Source organism: Anguilla anguilla, chromosome 7, assembly GCF_013347855.1.
Source record: "Anguilla anguilla isolate fAngAng1 chromosome 7, fAngAng1.pri, whole genome shotgun sequence".
Taxonomy (NCBI): Eukaryota; Metazoa; Chordata; class Actinopteri; order Anguilliformes; family Anguillidae; genus Anguilla; species Anguilla anguilla.
Window position 1 is genome coordinate 6,825,396 of NC_049207.1, and position 16,921 is coordinate 6,842,316.

General features: G+C 39.2%; 1 long non-coding RNA gene across 1 annotated transcript; it reads right to left on the bottom strand.

Annotated features, from left to right (window-relative positions):
- Positions 1-5,186: 5,186 nt before the first annotated feature.
- Positions 5,187-9,829, bottom strand: LOC118231646. Its single transcript, XR_004766113.1, has 6 exons — positions 9,450-9,829; positions 6,461-6,573; positions 6,027-6,305; positions 5,744-5,886; positions 5,394-5,635; positions 5,187-5,256 (listed from the first exon to the last, which is right to left on the bottom strand). It is a non-coding gene; the product is annotated as an uncharacterized LOC118231646 (long non-coding RNA).
- Between the last annotated feature and the right edge of the window lie 7,092 nt (positions 9,830-16,921).

Genomic DNA, 16,921 nt, shown 5'->3' on the forward strand with positions numbered 1-16,921 from the left:
TGTGATGAAAGTGTTTTTTGATGGTGGCCGCGGGAAGTTAAAGCGACAGACAGTTTTGTTTTTTCTGCAGCTCTTTGAATGCCTTTTGCTGTGCTGTTGCACAGTAGAGACAATGTCGTGCATTTCCTTATCGTCAAGAGGTGGCATTTCACATGTCACATATTGATCGATAAATGCTACAACATCAGCATCATCGGCTTTATCAACTTGCGGTGCATTTTCAACCCAGAACAGACAATGTGTATGAGGTGAACCTCGTTGTTGAAATTCCACTCTGTAGAAGTAGTCAACAATTTTTCCAATTGGTTGAGCTGGTGACATGATGACATCTTTAAGGAAACAATGAAAGCGATGATCAAACATTCTGGCAGCTGTCACGGGATTCTTTCTCAAGAGATCACATCTCTCTGACCAGTCCAGATCATCAGCATTTATATGTTTGCCTTCTAGCCGGAGGAAAATTTGTAATGTCTCTTTCCATCGCATGTCAGCTGAAGAAAAGGAACAAAACCATGTTGGGATTCCAAGCTGTCTAACCATAGCAAAAAGATCTTTCTGAACACTTTGCCAGAAAGCAGGTGTGCCTCTGATAGGTTTCATGAATTTGTATCCCTCGTCAAAATGGAGAATTCTTTGAAGTGAATCTTCGTTGATTAGCATGTCTGATGTAATTTTTCTGCCAGAGTCATATCCTTTTCTCAGTGCAATAGATACATTTGAGACCACTTGGTTAATCTCAGATAAATATTGTGCATAAAAAATGTAGTCCAGGTTTTTTGCAAATCTTCCATCTGCATTGAGTATGCGGTTATTGAAATATCTACATATGGTTAACTTTTCTCCTCTGGTATCGTTAAAAGTACCGGTTCCTTTGGGGAAAAGAACAGGGAAGCATTTTGCTTCATTGCCTTCATTGGTTAGTAATCTGACTGGGTTGTTGTCTTGTGCTGGGGCCAGAGACAAAATTCCATTGAAGTGCTGATCCATCACCTCTTGGACAATATCGACAGGTTGTAAACATGTATCGTTGAACATTCCATGTTGCTGTGTATCATGTATTGATTCATCAATGTGTTCATCATCTGGTGTTGTTTCAGTGGATGCTTCATCATTAGTGTTTTCTGTATTAATCTCAACACAGGTTTCATTGTCAAAAGACAGAGGGTTGTTGGGTTGTAGAATTTTGTTGAGTGGATTAATCCATTCGTGGTTGAAGGTAATATCTTTGTACCATGGGTTATGTTGTTTCAAGTACGAGAAAGCTTTATGAATAGCAGCAGTGTTAACATATTGATATTCATAGTGGCCTTTGTATGTTAACTTTCTCTTTAATTTGACACGGATCATCAAATCATCATGCTCTGGTCTTGGAAGTACACTTGCAATCTGAGGGAGATTAGATGGTACACACGTGACAGGTCCATGAACACCATTTTGTCCCCCTTTCGGTAAAGCAAGCATCTTCATAAAAGGAATGTTTATTGCAATCAAATGTTGTTCGAGTGAATTTAAGTTCTTCAGATGTGGTGGAATGGGATCCAAAACCAAATTATTAGCAACACTTTCCGGAGGCATTCTTCCATCAAGAAGTTTTCTGTGACATGTGTAACAAATCCACAGTGTACTATTAGGATCTGTGCAGTGTTCTACACAGGCACTTTCGCATTTATGAAGGTATGTTTCAGTAATGCATTTACTGACCAATGAAGCTGTAGCATTGCCTTTTTTTCCATATGTGTCTTTTTTACATTGTATGACTTGTTGTTTAAACAATTGTCGATGGCATACGGAGCAAACATATTGGGGACCAGTGCTAACCTTGTTTTTGAATTCCTGAACAATGTAGTCCATTTGTTGTCTTTGTTTGTTTGATTTAATCCTTCTGGTAATATTGCACTGTTTCAGATTTACCTTGTGTTGCTCATCAGTAGCATATTTGTCTATGCTGCACTTTTTCTTATTTGTACGATGTTGTTCATCAGTGGCATATTTCTGTGCACTGTGTTGTTTCACATTTGCCTGGTGTTGGGCATCAGTGGCATATTTCTGTTGACTGTACTGTTTCACATTTGCCTGGTGTTGGGCATCAGTGGCATATTTCTGTTGACTGTACTGTTTCACATTTGCCTGGTGTTGGGCATCAGTGGCATATTTCTGTTGACTGTACTGTTTAAGATTTGCCTGGTGTTGGGCATCAGTGGCATATTTCTGTTGACTGTACTGTTTCACATTTGCCTGGTGTTGGGCATCAGTGGCATATTTCTGTGCACTGTACTGTTTCACATTTGTCCGGTGTTGGGTATCAGTGGCATATTTGTTTATGCTGCGTTCTTTGATAGTTTTTTTGTAGTTTGCATCTTCATTGTATCTTTTAATTCCTCTGTTATTTTTTGCATCTTGGAATTGTTTGTTCATTTCATATTGCTTGTTTTTTCTGTCAAGCTCACGTCGACTTGAAGAACTCCTTATCTGATGTGACTGTGGACAGTCATTGGATTTGCTGCAGAGTTTAGTGCATTGGTCCGAATTGTGTTGCTTCACGCATGTAACTACTTCATAATGAGATGCGTTGCAGTGTTTTAGGTATATCGCTGAGTCAATTGTCTTTCCATTTGTTGTGGAATACTTGAACCACTTGTTGCGACTGTATGTGAAAACATCAACTCCAAAGAGATCTGCAGCTGCTTGTATTTCCACCTCAGTTGCCCAAGTTTGAACATATTTCATGCGTGATGCATGTATATAGTTTTCAACAGAAAAATATCCATGTCGGAGAATAGGAGCATACTGTAATGCATTTGTTTCCATATGTTTAACTACAGCTAGTCTGATTTTTCTGTGATGACCTTCAGTTGCACTAATGGAAAATGACAATGCTCTGAAAAAGCAGTTCCCATCACCTACAATAGCCTTTGTCTCACAAGGATCACTCATTGGGACATTCCTTGGCACTGGTTCTTGTGTATGAACGTATTCAGGTGAGTTGTGGATGATGTTCATTTTTGAACAAAGTGATTTTTTTTGCTGCATAGTGAAAGGAGAGAATGTGAGACATGGGCTTTCCATTTCATTGACAAAAATAACTTCATCTGCACTTGGATAAGGCATTGTTGGGTTGCTCTCAGACATGTTGTAATGTAACTGACATTGTACTGACCTGCTCAAATGTAGCATCAGCCTTTGAAATGGCTTTTGACAGCCCTTGCATACATCTAGGGAAGTCATTGTTATGGTATCACTGGTATTATTGGCTTCGTGTAGATTGTGGGATTTAGGACCTATATTTTGAATCTGGAGAAGATCTGTTCTTCTTGTTCCTGTGACTTCTACAGGATTACCCTGCAACTGTCTCTTCCTTGTAACTGTCATCTTTATTGCAGTGGCTTCAATTGGAGTGGCCTCTTTCACTTTCTGACATGGTAGAGGTTGTTGTTCAACATGGTTTAGGCCTACATTGACCTCAGTTTGGTTATGTTTTTCCAGTTTTTGACGTTTGGGACCTTGCCATAGAGGTTGTTGGTCTGCGTGTTTCACAATTTCTTCTTGATGCAAAGATTGTAAGTTGTAATGTAACTGACATTGTTTTGATCTGCGCAAATGTACCAGCAGCGTTTGAAATGGCTTTTGACAGCTGTTGCATACATCTGGCAAAGTTATGGCTATGGTATCGCTGGTATTATTGCCTTCATAAAAATTCTGGGATTTTGCAGCATAATTTTGAATCTGCACATTAGTGGTTGTAGGTGCAAGCTTTGTTCTTTTCTGATTTTCTGTGGCCTGTGTACATATGGTTTTTTTTGTTGTGGGAGAATCTGTTTCTGTGTTGTGTAAATCATGTCCAATGAGCTGAAACATTTGTGCTAAAGACCTAGGAGTCATATACGTGCCAGTCTTATACGCATCCACCAAAACAATTGTTTTGTTAACATCAACATGAGAAACAGGAATGAGGCTTTCAAAATGATGGCCATTGTATGCCAACACCAATGGAACATCAGTATCTCTTGCATTTGCTGGATCTATTGCATCTGCAGATATTACATATATTGGACTATGAGGTTGAGCAGTTGTTGTTTTCCAAGGTGTGTTGAAAACAAGGATATCTTTCTTAGTAGTATGAGCACAACTAAGGATAGCCATATCACCAAAATAGTCAAGGTCATATTGGTTAGTTGTTTGCAAAGTTTGCCATGCTTCTCTCCACTGCTGTTCTGTATATATGTTTGGATAGTATGGAGATGCCTTAATTTTCTGTTCACCTACAGTATTCCAGACCTTTCTATAGTGCTCAGGCCTTTCTGGCAAATGTTCTGCAAAACATTGTCTTGCATTTATGTTATCAATAATAGATTCATACAAGCAATTACCATTGGCCTTGTTTGGATTGCCACTTCTAAGTTGGATACCATGCTGCTCTGCTATGCTAATTGCTGTCTCAAATATTGAGTGGCCTCCACCTACACCTCCTCTTATGTGGTTCTTGGCCTTTTTTATGGTGAGTACTGCAGCTGGTCTGTACCAAGTACCTTCATCTGTACCAAACTTCTGTTTCTGTACTAGTTGACTAGCCAACTCCTGTTTCAGTACTCTCTCAGTAGGCAACTCCTGCTTCTGTTCTGTCTGTGTAACACTGGTGTGTATGTGTCCCATCTTTCTCCTCCTTACTACCTGGTCCCTAACATCTTCCTGTTCTACAACTTCTCTGACCCTGTCAACTACAACCAGAGGCCTACGACCCACATGACGTGAACCAGCACCACTTAGCTTTTTGATGTGCGGAGATTTCTTCTCAGCCACAGACTTGGGTGCTGGGTCATGGACAGGCTTGGCGTTCTGGCAGTAGCCCGAAGGGTAACATAGGACGTATGTGTCAAAGATGCGTTCCATCGTACCCCCACTGAGAATTCGCTGTAAAGACAAGTTGATGTTAGGAGTTATTTACGTTGAATATTTACGGCCTACTTTTTAAATGTCATTGAACAGTTCTACATCAAGTGTATACATCAACACAAACGTACTTGCTGTATGTCAACAAACAGTCCTTTGGCAGCATGCTGACGTATACAATGACGCCGGTCCCGAACCTGCATCCTTACATCTACAAACAAGGACAAATAACATGAGTTAAATTAAATATGGGTCTCCAATGTAACAGTAACACATTGGGACACAGACACATTGGCATGCAAGAATTACCTGGAACAGTAGGCAGCAGGTGTGTCCATTGGTCATGGTCGACATACTTCATTTTAACAGCTGCACAAAAGAACATACAAACGTATGGGTTTAGAAAAAAAAAAAGAAATAAGAAAAAAGCAGAGACAGAACATTGTTCAAATATTGGACACCACTAACACTGGACAATTTTATGTAACACACAGAGCAGTTATTACCTGGAAAGGGCCGATAGGATGTTGCTGAGCGCTGAGATGGAGCAACACACTGTGGCTGTGATGAAGTACCATGCTTCTTCTTGTTTTTGTGGAAGCATCTTTTGAGTGTAGGACGCACTCCAAGTGGCACAGGATTGACAGGGACGTGTAGGATGCTGTATGAAGTGTTCCAAATGAAGTCCGCAAGGAGAGGCATACCTTTGTCATCACTTAGGTGTACCAAATCCTGACACCAGAGATGCCTTAAACAAAAAGTAATGACAATAATAAAGTCCCAGACAAACAAGCATAAGAATGTACTATGTACTCCAAGAACAGTGATGTTGTATCCACAACTTCTTGGAACATACCTTTTGGATGGCTGGAAAACATCATTTGTTGAGAAATACCGCACCCCCATCTTTGCTGCAACTCGGTGATATTCCTGCTTTAGCAGAAGCTGGTATTCCAGTGTTGCATGTACATGTCGTATAGGGAAATCCACCACAAACACCTACAAGTAAAAAATTGCTATTAGCATTAAAACAAAACCTACTTAATTTCTGTGACTATTATTAGTCCCTTTGTGAACACATAACATTTTACTGAAGGACAGTATTGCCTTTGTCTGAGTGTTTATGATTTCAGACATACCTTGTTTGGCCAGTGTTGCAATGCAACACTGAGGAGAGTCCCAAAGGCCCTGGCAGCTTCCTCAATAGTGCGACTTGAGGTCATGTTGTTCCCTGGAGCAAGCAGGCACACTGCATCTGGAGTACGTGGAGTAGCACCAAGATGGGAGATCTCCAAACGCAACGCTGTTGCATCTCCTCCAGGTGTGGCCATAAAACCAAAGGACAGCCGACCCTCTGGCATGTTCACAACTCCATCAGCAAAAGATCTCAGATGTGAATCGCCAACAACGAACACAAACTGCATAAAGAAAACACAAATCAAACATGTTAATAAATACGCGAATGAATGTTGTTACAACACCAAGTATCCAATTATGTTGTATGACATCTTATACAGTACATAACATAGTATTAGATGCTATAGACTACATAAGAAAGTTGTGTATACATCACCTCTTTCGCATTGGCGTGACAATTTTCAGGAAACACAGTCTTGTGCTGATGCCCAGTGATGTCTGACACAGGCCATCGGCGGACTTTATGACGTGAGCCACACCCTGCCATGGCTTAATAGGAATAACTATATTAAATTGATGCCACATAAAAAAAAACATAGCATTACTGCTGCTACCTGTTGTTTGCACATCAAAGTCATGCACACATGTGTTTGCCATGAACATGAAGGCCACTTAGTCCTTCCATTCATCTGATAATGTGCATTACAGCTTTTTTGAAAATACAGAGCAAACAACAACTTTCACCACTTAGCGCACATGCCAAATCTGGCCAATCCTTGGCCATTTAGGGGGTACCCTATTTAAAGCTTTGTAACCCCAGATGTGAACATCACAGACACTTGAAAAATTGCTTAAATGAAGGAAGACATTTGTACCATTTACAATACTAGCTTAGATTACTTTATATTCATAATTTTGAAACCGGTTTGATTTTATGCAAACCGACTGAACTGGCATTTGTCATTATGAGACGTTCTGGCAAATGAAAAAGTAGACTACATGAGCAACCTGTGCCGATGGCGCTAGATCCAACTTGTATTGCATTAGTAATAAGCAATATGACAATGTGATTAACGTAATAGTATGTTTGTCTATAAACGGAGCCACTAGCGTCTGTGGGCCAAAAAGAAACATTGACAGGCTGTGCGCAATTTAGTGCCGAGGCCGGCAACAAGTTTCATTATACAACGGCTTGGCTGAATACTCCATTCTGATTGGTCTAAGGGCGGGCATTATTTCTCAGTAAAGGGACACCTCGGCCTTTTAACAGAAAATCAATGCGATACAAAATCCAGCATTCTAAATGTTTAAACAGCAACATTATTCTTTCGCTTTTTAATTGTAACTGATTGCAACGTTGAATCACATTTGTAGTTACTGTTGCTAGCTTTACAAATCGGAATCGTCCCTGGACAGTAGAATAGGCATACCGCATTTAACTCATGGCTACAGATGCATTTTCATCTGTATGTTTGTGAACGATTGCGTTTATAGTAACCGCTGGTTTGAATACAATTCAATAGTTGGCTAGCTAGCTAGCCGGGATAACAAGCATGCCGTGAGACCATTCTGACCTAAAACCAAGAATTTTAATATTGGCTATGTGACGCGCACGACCACACCATGAAAAAAAGCAAGACAGTGCTAGGGAGATTAATTTGATTGACTTGTGGTTTCATGCAGTTTTATTAAATAATGTAATGACAAAAATGACCAAAATTGGTGCTAAATGTATGGTATAAAACGAGATGGAACTATTTTTTCTTGATAGAATCATTGTTCTCATAGAATTAACGACCAAAGGTTTTTGATTAACAACGGTGGAAATAGAAACCGGCCAGAGTTTTTGCATAGCAACGGTCCAAAAAGAAATACCAACCAGAGTATAAGACTTGTATCTGAACAGATTTGGCCTGACAAGAACAACAAACATGATATAACAAAACAATATACAGATTGTTTTATATATACTCTCAAACACATTCATTATGTTTTAATGCGAACATTCACTTTGATGTCTTGACATCCGAGACGACTGAATGCATTCACATTCCACAAATAACTGTTAACAACATTTATAGCACTTTTTGGTAATTTGTATTTGTTCTAATACTGTAGCTTATTCTTCTGCCTAGTTGGCTTTGCAGAGGTCAGAATAGTGTTAACTAAACTGTGTTCTTGGCTAGAAATAGCTGTACAAAATAAGTATTCTATCTTATTGAACCTGTGTTTTGTAGTCGTTCATGACCATGAAATGCACTTTTTTCAGCGTCCGCCAAATAAATGTAATGCAATGTAATATAGCAGAAAACATGCACACGTCATAAAGATTTTGTTGCTGAATTGATTATTGCGACTCATCGTTATTTCCATATAATCGCAAAATGACAAGAATAAATACAATGAGAACTCGGACTCGGAATTTGTAACTAATATTGCAGTGGTACATCCACCGTTTGCTTTCATCTATTTTAGATTCCTTCAAACTTACTGCTAGCGGAGCAGCTAAATACTTGACTGCAATAAAATTAAGGCACTTTGCAAAAGCAAAAGGGACGCTTGCTAGAATTAACCTGTTATTTTACCCTGACAAAAAGTGCGGAAGGCGAGTTTTCCCTGTTTTTACTGTATATCCAAAGTAAATACCACATACCTCACATAACTGTCAAACGTTTTGAGTCGGTTATAAAGGGCTAAGAAACAAAATCCGGATGGAAATATTCAGTAACCGAATTAAAGCGTTTGCATGTTTTGCTACATAATATGCTGTCCGAGCACGAATGCTTAATATTTTATAAAAACAGACTTGATACTAAAGCAAGAAAAGAACAGAAGAGCATACGTTATAATCCTCAATCATAATTTATTATCTGTTCCAAGAAGCTGGCATGCTATAACCAAAAGTAGGCTACTGCGCGACATAACATAAAAGATTGAATTGAAGTAAATATTATGAAAATAATAAATCACAGCGGCAGATTTTTACTTGACCAATGAGAAATGTTCAGCGCTGCTATGCCCACTGCCAAAGTTCCTATACTTTTGGAAAGTACTACCCGCCGAGCAGGGACATTTTTGGGGGTAAAATAATTTAGACCCTGGTCCTGCGGTGGAAATGCACTGAGATCCTAAAAAGGTTCCTAGTTTCTGCGGCAGAAACGGCAGCACTTTGAACCGCGTACTGAAAGGTGGATTACACAGTTGGGCGCAGTATATTTATTCGCCTCCGGGCGGCGGTGTAATGATACGTGTGGACGGGGCCTAGCAGCCAAGTTAACGTTAATATGATCGGAAAGAGTACATTAGCAAACGGTGCAAAAGTAGCTGCATAAACAGTTGATTACAGTGAGTTTTAGCACATTCGTTGCAAAACACGTAGCCAGGCTAGGAAGCTATTCGCCAAACAATGAAAACGAGAAACTTACCCCAGGCCTGGTTTGTGAACGCTGGTCTTCAATTAAAACTGTGGTCGTTCGTTAACGTGTCGATTCCAATTGCCTTAATAAACAAATGTTTTAATATAAATTTGACTACCAATATTGATTATTTGCTTGTTAATTCAACGATGAGATATATAATGGTTTCACAAGGAAAACTACCTCAAACGAAGGCGCTTGCTAAGTAGCTACCCAAAAGTGAAATGGCGGGCAGGAAGCCTTTGGGGTTTTATCGACGCTGAGAATGCTGGGATTTTTTCCCCAGACGCCACTGACTAGCAAACAAAGAAAAGGTAGAATCTGATTGTAGAAATAATCTTCTCATCTTAATCATCACACTGTTGTTATTATAAGTGGGCGCTTTTAATGCAAAGTGGTCATCATTGCATGTGAATGCATGAACGCGGCAGATCTCCGCTCCACATGACAGCCATTTACACGTCTGGCCACTCCGGAGGACAGGCATTCACACGTCTGGGTACCTGCTGCATACCATCTTTTCTTCAACATCATGCCGATACTTTTATTTGTACGATTGATAGGGAAGGCATAAGTATGTATATATATATACTACCTTTTCTTTAACATCATTTCCATACGTTTATTTGTTTCATTCATAGGGATGGCATAAGTTTGTGGGCAGCAATGCATGCGCATTTCCGCCGTTGCCTTTCCCTTTATTTTACTTCTACCAGTATGCTTTCGCTATACTTTTCTGAGTAGCAGCTGTCTATATCTCGGGTTTTCCCCACATTTCATTTGCTTACAACTTAGCAGAGCATGCACATTCACAGACAGATATCATGTCCAAAATCTCTCCAGAAAAAAAATCTGCATTTAATTCTCCCAGAACTTGTACTCTTTGCAATGACAATAAAGCTGAATCTAATGTAATGTAATGATGCTGGCCACTGTGCTCTCCTGTCTGACTGAGAATTACAGATATGAAACGCTGTTCGTGCGTCATCCAAAAACGGTTAAACAAATGAACACTTTATGAGTAACACAACGTCCAAGACAATATATGAGCACTCAGTTTCAAAAGGGACACCTCTACACTTAAAACCAACGGTAAAGTTTTATATTTATTTAATATTTAGTACCAGATATTAACTGTAGAATTACACAGTATCATTTTTTAAAACCTTGTCTTGTTTATTTCGTTCTTCACTCAGCAGCGTTTTTTAAAACTTTGTCTCGTTTATTTCGTTATTCACTCAGCAGCGTTTCACTGCCGTATTGGCATATCTTAGTGCTATTGTCGGGTTTACCTTGTTGCTATGACGAAAAAGGATTTTTCAGTGGTGAAAGAATACTTTTATGAATTCCCAATATTGCCCCTTAAGAAGTTCAGACCGTCTAGACCCCACGGTCTAAAAACTAGACCCGACGGTGTCGGATTACTTAGTTGGGTCGCCATGGATGTCTTCTAGCCACTTGCCGTAAAGAAGTTTACTAGATGTCCTAACCGTTACAATACATATGTCCATACGCTGCATTGGACTTTACTGCTTCTTTTGCACTTCAGGTGACATGCTAACTGCATTTCATTCTCCCAGAACTTTGCAATGACAGTAAATCTGAATCTAATGTAATGTAATGATGCTGGCCACTCTCCTGTCGGACTGAGGATGACAGATATGAAACGCTGTTCGTGCGTCATCCAAAAACGGTTAAATAAATGAACACTTTATGAGTAACACAAACGTTTGCATTGATGTTAAACATTTTATAGACACTTTCTTGGAGTGACCACAATTTAACCACTTTATCCCCTTGCACTATTGTTATTGTTTTGCACTATGTTTATGTTATGTTATGTTATGTTATGTCTGTTATGTTTTTTACTGCACTATTGTTCATTTTTTTTTTTTTTTTTTTTTCTTACTCTATTTATCTTATTTTATGTTCACTGTTACGCACCACCTGACCAAAACAAATTCCTTGTATGTGTAAACCTACTTGGCAATAAACCCGATTCTGATTCTGATTCTGATTCTGATTTGCCACGCACAGCCCATGGCGGTACTCCTGCGGGGCGCCGTGGGATATATATATATATATATATATATATATATATATATATATATATATATATACATATACATACTGCATTTCGTTGTCGCAGTACTTGACTTCTACTCTTTGCAATGACAATAAAGTTTAATATAATGCCATGTAATGATGCTGGCCATTGTGCTCTCCTGTTTGACTGAGGATACCAGATATGAAACGCTGTTTACGCGTCATCCAAAAACGGTTAAGTAACTATGAAGCTATTATATAGTCTATGCTGCTGCATACTATCTTTTCTTCAACATAATTCCGTTTCTTTTATATGGAACGCATCAGTTTGTGGAAAGCAATGCACGCGCATTTACGCAGATACCTTTCATTATATTGTACATCTACCAGTATGCTTTCGTTATACTTTTCTGAGCAGCAGCTGTCTATATCTCGGGTTTTCCCGACACTGCATGCGCTTACAGCTTAGCAGATAATGCACATTAACAGACAGACATCATGTCCAAAATTTCTCCAAAAAGTAATATAACGCTTTTTGTCCATTGTAAAGCATTTAAATGAGCCTGAGAATGCTGGGATTTTTTCCAGACGCCACTGACTAGCAAACAAGGAAAAGGTAGAATCTGATTGTAGAAATAATCTTCTCATCCTAATCATCACACTGTTGTTATTATAAGTGGGCGCTTTTAATGCAAAGTGGTCATCATTGCATGTGAATGCATGAACGCGGCAGATCTCCGCTCCACAGGACAGCCATTTACACGTCTGGCCGGTCCGGAGGCCAGGCATTCACACGTCTGGGTACTACCGCCCAGTTGCGCACATTGCCTTTCACTTTACTTTTTTTTTTATAAATAAACTTTATTTCAATTATACAGGTCATTACAAACAATTACATAAACAAGAAAATCTAAATACATTAGGCAAAGCATCTTCTATATTAAAAGTCCAGAGTTTGCCAAAGATTTGCATTGCCGTGCTTGATGTCAATTCTCCTTCGACGTTTCAGTTCTGTTAAAATGTTCTTGCATACAGATTCACTTGACACGTAGATGTGATCAATTGTCATTTTACTTCGCGTTTTCCATATGTGCTGATTCACTAGACATTATTAACCAATAAAAATCTTTAAGTTTATCATCAATGTTATATATTATTCCATAAAATACAGTTTCTGGTGTAATTGAAATATTAACACCAATAGATTTAATTTGTTCCCATATTTTTCAGATCTACTGCATTCAATCAACAGATGCTCCAAAGTTTCATCTGCATCACAATCAGGCATTGGGCAGGATTTAGTTGTAACAAAGCAACTCCATTTTACAATAGCTCTCACTTGCAATCTCCTCACTGATATTAGCCAGGCTATATCTCTCATACTTTCAGAAATGTTTTTTTATTGAACGTAGCCTACCCAGTGATAAAAATGCGCGTATATTTCACAAACGTATTGTCCAAGACAATATATGACCACTCAGTCGCATAAGGGACATATCTATGCGTAAAACCAATGATAAGATTTAATATTCATTCAATGTTTAGGAGATATATTGACATGGTATATTTTTTTTTTAAAACGTTGTCTCGTATATTTCGTTATTCAGTGAGCAGCGTTGTCACTGCTGTATTGGCATATTTGAGGGCTAATGTCGGGTTTATCCTGTTGCTACGGAATATTGCATTACATTACAGGCATTTGGCAGACGCTCCTATCCAGAGCGACGTACAACAAAGTGTTTAACCATAACCAGGAACAAGTGTGTCGAAAACCCTAGAGGGAAGTCTCCTACCGTTCCAAGTGCAGGGAACAACCGCATAGTTCAACGTGGACCCTGTAGGTTAAACTGATTAACGCTAACACAAACAAGAACAGCAACAACGCAGTCTATGCTGAAATACAAGCAGTTAAGACACCTACGAAACAACTACCTAGTTACAACCCTAAGATTACAGTCAATGTAGAGATTAAATTGAGAATACGATTTCTCTCAGCATAATGACAGATTTAAAGACTAAACGAACTCACCCGATATTGTCTTCAAATGGACCGTATTATTTATTTAGACATTGGCCGACTACAGCATAAATTGCGTCTTTTGTTTACATTCAATATTAGTAATTGCAGCGAGAAACTGCAGCTGTAGGTCTTTATGTTATTGTAGCAACGGAACGAAGCGGACTATATATGTATTAGGCTACCGTCATTGTTTCATTATATCAGCGTGTTGTCGCGCGTTTGCACAGAAACTCAGAACCTATCAATGAAATGGACTTTACTTTTTTTTATAAATAAACTTTATTTCAATTATACAAGTTATTACAGACAATTACATAAACAAGAAAATCTAAATACATTAGGCAAAGCATCTTCTATATTAAAAGTCCAGAGTTTGCCAAAGATACAGACTACAGCATGAATTGCGTCTTTTGTTTACATTCAATATTAGTAATTGCAGCGAGAAACTGCAGCTGTAGGTCTTTATGTTATTGTAGCAACGGAACGAAGCGGACTACATATGTATTAGGCTACCGTCATTGTTTCATTATACCAGCGTGTTTTCGCGCGTTTGCACAGAAACTCAGAACCTATCAATGAAATGGTTTAGCTATTTCTCAGCAGAACGACAGATTTAAAGACTTAACGAACTCACCCGATACTGTCTTCAAATGGATCCATGCCAAAGAAAAGTAATTATTCATCCTCTCAGAAAGCTTTTACTAAGAAACTTTGGGTAGCCTATCCTAGCATGCACGCTAGGTGGCAGTGTCAGACCGTCTCCTCACTGCTAAAAACTAGACCTACGGTGTCGGATTACTTGCGTCGCCATGGTTGTCGCTTGCCGTAAAGAAGTTTACTCGATGTCGTAATCGTTTAGATTTGGAGCTCCAGCTTTTCCGCACCCCACCTAATGAAAAAGTCCAAATGGTGTGCAAACCATATGGCGGACATAGGTGCTCCCAATAGGAAAGTTGGAGAGCACATTCAGATGCATCAGTCGATGACGTTTTGTATTGATCTGACTTACGGTGTGGGAGTTATGGCCTTTTAAAGTATGATCCTTTCTTATAGCGCCACCATCTGGCCGACATAGGTGATTTTTAGTGCCTGAGTAGTGGGGGGCAATAGGAACCCACCTGCCAAATTTGGTTGGTCTACAACTTATGGTTGCTGAGCCTCAGACATTTTAGTGGAGAAAACTGCCACGCCCCAACTAAAAAGTCTAAATGGCGGGCAAACAATATGGCGGACATAGGTGGGGCCAATGGCAAAGTTGTAGAGCACGTTCAGATACATATGTCGATGAAGTTTTGTGTTGATCTAATTTATGGTGTGGGAGTTATGCCCTTGTACGCGTTACCCTTTGTTATAGCGCCACCATCTGGCCGACATACGTGATTTTTAGTGCCTGAGTAGTGGGGGCCCATAGGAACCAACCTGCCAAATTTGGTTGCTCCAGGACTTATGGTTGCTGAGCCTCAGACACTTTTAGCGGAGAAAAATAATAATAATAATAATAAGAATTAAAGCCGCAAGCGGCGTTGGGAGGGGTCCAAGCATTGGCAGCATCGCGCCCCCTATGGAGCGATTTTAAAATGGCTGTGTCCTCATGGTCATACGCCTTCACCCAACATATGTACTGAATATTGTGATGATCGTATAAAAAATTGATGACTTGTGGCCAATTTTGTGCTGAGACGCTGGCTGATGACTTAGTTGCGTCGCCATGGATGTGTCCTGACAGCTTCACGTCAAGGCCTTGACTATGTCGTAACATTTAGATGGCATGGCGTAACACTTAGATGGCCGAGCGTGTATGTACAGCTGCAGCGCTTCCCTGCCGCAACTAAAAAAAGCGCCACACTAGTGTTGTCATGATAGAATAGAATAATAATTAGAAAAACAAATTCATGGTTTATGAACAACCTGGTTCATGAACAACCTTTAAGTTGAAGCCTCTGCAACATATGAATATGCAGAGGCCTATAGTGTTACAACACTGAACAATGGAGAAATATGTTAAATATATTTCTGAAATTGAACAGTTGTAAAGTAAATAATCTTTAAAACAGGTCTTTCACCTTTAAATAGATTTAAAAACAGCATATTGTAATAACAATACAGCATCTATCTATAATAAAATATTTCCAAATTGGAACACCTATTGCTACTGAAGTGAACTGAGTCAAAGCTTGCGCTGAATCAAAGAGCTGAGTGCACAAGCACAAGTCACCTCACTTGCCAACCTTAGTTGCTACTGCCTTCTAGCGAAGATTCTGACAAACTACACTTTTCATCCTCTAAATCAGTAATGCGGGAGACAATTTTCCCTGGCTTTTATATTTGACTCAAAACTACCGAACGTCGGAATATTCTAATACCGAACCGTTAATTTTTTTTCTTTTCTTTTTTTTTAAGTGCCGAGAAAGTGCTGAAGTTTTGGTATACTGTGCAACACTACGTCAGACACATATTCCAATCCATTGCTCAGTTTAGCAGAGAATGCACATTTCAGAGCGCCACAGAGACAGATAGAATAATAACACATGAATGCACATTTCAAATAATAACTACGACATTGAGAAAAAACGGAAAAAAGACCTTATATCAACTCGCGAATTGCGTGGTCCGCGCGAAGTAGACTACCGTTTTATTTATTTAGACATTGGCAAATAAGAAACGTTTTAGTTGCGTTGACCTATAAAACGCTATTCCAAAAGCAAAGTCAGACATGTTATACATCGTTAGAAAGCTTATAATCTCACCTACTGAATACATGAATTGTCAATCAAGCCAAATTGGACTAAGAAGAACGACAACGCCGTACGCAACAGGTGTGGTATTACGCACAGCTATTTTTGAAAAAATCCGACATTTCACAAACGGATTATCCAAGACAATATATGGCCACTCATTCGCAAAAGGGACATCTCTACGCGTAAAACCAATGGTATGATTGTATATTTATTCAATGTGTAGTCCCAGATATTGACTGTAGAATGACGTGGTAATTTTTTTAAAAAAAGTTAGTCTCGCTTATTTCGTCATTCAGTTAGCAGCGTTTTCACTGCTGTATTGGCATATTTTAGGGCTAATGTCGGGTTCATCTTGTTGCTACGGAATATTGCATTACATTACAGGCATTTGGCAGACGCTCTTATCCAGAGCGATGTACAACAAAATGTATAACCATAACCAGGAACAAGTGTGTCGAAAACCCTAGAGGGCAGTAGCCTACCGTTCTAAGTGCAGGGAACAACCGCATTGTTCAATTTAAACCCTGTAGGTTACACTGATTAACACTAACACAGACAAGAACAGCAACAACGCAGTCTATGAAAAAATTCAAGCAATAGTTAAGACGAGTTAAAACTAAGTCACCTACGAAACAACTACCTAGTTACAACCCTAAGCTTACAGTCAATTTAGAGAT